Raw genomic sequence first — 3,190 nt, forward strand, 5'->3', positions numbered from 1 at the left:
AACAAAGGGGCAGTCCATTCTGTACTGAGCACCGGATGTTAGCTCAGTGTGTGTGTCATATGACCCGTACTGGAAGTACATGGGTGGAGTTTATTCTTACTGCTGTTGAGTGCAGACATGTTTTCTCTGTACTGATGTAAGAGACAGAAATAAAGATGTAAATAGATTTCTGTCTGCTTCTTTCCCCTCCCTGGGGGGCACCAAAGGGGAGAGAGAAGGAACGGTGTGTTCCTCTCACACATCTGAGAAGAATCGCCGAGACCTCGGCTGCTTATCAGCAGAATGGAGCAGCGGGGAGGTCGCCAAGGAATATCTGCCGGTGCCTACGCTGTGGCACATTCCTCTGACCCAGGCAGAATTCCAACATTTACTTGCTTGCTGCCTCACTCCCTGTGATAAAACAGCAGAGATTAGTGGAACGGGGGCTTTGAGGGGCAGTGGCTTCTGGGCCTCAAAAGGGGAACTGGAAGGTGGAAGATTTAACTGGCCGCCTTATTCTGAAATGGGAAGTGGGGAGTTGTGCCTAAACGGCTACCTATCCTAAAACTTTCCGTTTTGTTCCTATACCTCAGTGCTGCTATACCCAAATAGGTGGGTTCTGCATTATACCAAAGTGATTCCTATGATTGTGGGGTGAGAATGAGGAGGAGGCGGAGCTTGCCAGTAAACAGTGCAAGCAACTGTGTGTCTACCCACACCTAAGGCCTACTGAATTCATTGGGGCTTACTTCCAGGAAAGCCGGGGTTCCCACATGGTGGGGTCAACGTTGCCAGTCTTCATATCATGTTTGCAGATGTGCGAGCGGTGAAACACTTCCGGGTTGGCTGCTTTCACAACCTGAAGTTTACATTACTTGAGGGTAATGTAACCTGAGGTTCCACTGTATATGATAGTCAGGACTATAATGGGGGGGGGGGGAGGGAGATGCGACTTCTGGCTTCCGGCAGTGAGATATGGCTACCTCCCAAGAAAGAGATTGGACTCCCAGCCATGCCAGTAATTCAGAGTTAATATGAGGGTAATGAGCTCTGCTGACCCCCCAGGGTAGGGGGGAGGCTGTGACTCCCGCAGATCGTACGTTATCTGCACTCCACAACAAGATGTGTAGGCAGGGACGCTGGGTGACATCCAAGGCACAAATCTGGCAACTCTACAAAGTCAGTCTCATCAGCTGGGAGTCCCTGTTTCCTAAAAATTAAGAAGATTTGCACACAAAAACAGGCATGTTCTGGACTGGAAAAGATAAAAGAAATACCTGCTAAACTACACAGTCGCCGGAGGCCAAGTTTTGCGCCTCAAAAAGACCCCCATTTGGCGTTTTGATGAATGAGGTGAGCGGTTGCTGTATTTTTGTATCGTATATCTGCTATTTCATGATTTGGCAAACCTCACCAAGAAAGAATTAATTATCCAAAGGAAACGCAGAAGGCGCAAAATTAATTGGATGTATTGGCATCACAGTCCTCAGCGGAGAGACCTAATCAAAACTGGCAAAGTAAGATCAGATATGAAAGTGGCTCGGGCTGAGGAGGGAAGATGGTGACAATAGCAGTTGTGACGCAGAAAGAAAAAGGAAAGAAGCAGCCTCCTTTACCGGAGGGAGGTTGGATATATTTTTTATTTGAACTACAAAAGAGATGTACTTTACAAAGTATATATTTGCTTGCTTGGAATATTATCACATATGGTTTGAAAAGAGAGTGACGGTAAACTCTGGATGCCTGCCAGCTGTCTGAGGACTCTGGAGAGCTGGTGTGGGTTTTTATGGGGATACCTGAAACAATCTTTGTTTAATTTACTGATTGTCAAGTACACCTGTACAGTACATTTGAAACATCAGCTTATTTAGAAAGATCAAAGATAAAATGGCATCGCTAATTGACTTCAACCTTGGATGGAAACCCAAAACCTTTTAGAGCAAGAATCAGCAGAGAAAGGAGGGGTCATCAAAAGAGGACTGTGCTTCAAAATATGACTGAGAACAATATGGGGAAAAATTGCCTCCTATGTGATTATAGAAATATGGAATCGTTAAACAAAACAAGATAGAGAGTTATACCAGTGCCTGAGTGACTGAGAGAGGAGGATGGTCAATATCTGGATTGGAAAACTGGGAAGTAACAAAGAATAAAGCAGAAATTAAAGGATGGACATTAGCTCTTGAAATCCAGAACATGGGAAGTCTCATTTAAATTATTTAATTCAGACTCTATAATTGGCTGTATTGTTTTTGTTTATGAATGTGGCAAGATTTGGCTTGATTTGTTATTAATATGATTTTTTTTATTGGAAAATGAATAAAAATTATTTACGAAAAAAGAGGGAAAAGGGACACTTTCCCAGAGTTTTGAAGGTCCTTTGCCAAATCTGCATGAACTACAATATTTTACCAGCATGCTGAAACATTCTGTAACTCCTTCATTTTTATTTGTTGTTTGTTTGTTTTAAAAACTGACTGTTATCCAAGGTCAGAGAGCAGTTTACAGTATAAAAACACAAAAATACATAACATAATAACAAACAACACACACACACACACACACACACACACACACACCTTTCCCCATCTTTGTCAGTCATCCATGGAGCAAGAAGGACTTGGATGCAAAAAGCAATTGCTGGAAAATTGTGAGTGGAGATTCTTGTTCAATCTCATTTGTGTGTGTGCAAAGTGCTACTGTAGTGAGGAGGTCTTTAACAACGAATGAGGAATGTTTATATTTTATTTGAAGAGCTATTGTAAACAACTACATACATTGGTAGGATTGTCAGAAAACTTGTAGTAAAAATTTGAACTACAGGTTGACAAAGGGTTTATAAAAATAGAGTTATGATAGAGATGCAGAGGGGGAAATCATTACATTAAGGGGAGGGAAGTCAGAAGGGATTATATGTTTATGTTTTTAAATCATTTGTTTATGTAAAATTTAAAAATGCAAAAATATATATATTTTTAAAAAGGGCTACTGCAGAAGGAATTTTGCTTCTGTGTGCTACTGTGGAGGGATTTTGACTCCTCCAAATGTTGATAATTGTATTGCACAGTAATGGGAAATGATAATGGGAAAATAAATGATATCACAGTAATTTTGCTTCATCTACTGAGTGGTAGATTTCAGAGTAAGTCTTTTTTTGAGGTGCAAATCTAAATATTCTCAAGGATTTATGGATCTGAATGATACTGCTGCC

Source organism: Podarcis muralis, chromosome 13 (assembly GCF_964188315.1).
Source record: "Podarcis muralis chromosome 13, rPodMur119.hap1.1, whole genome shotgun sequence".
In the NCBI taxonomy this organism is placed as follows: domain Eukaryota; kingdom Metazoa; phylum Chordata; class Lepidosauria; order Squamata; family Lacertidae; genus Podarcis; species Podarcis muralis.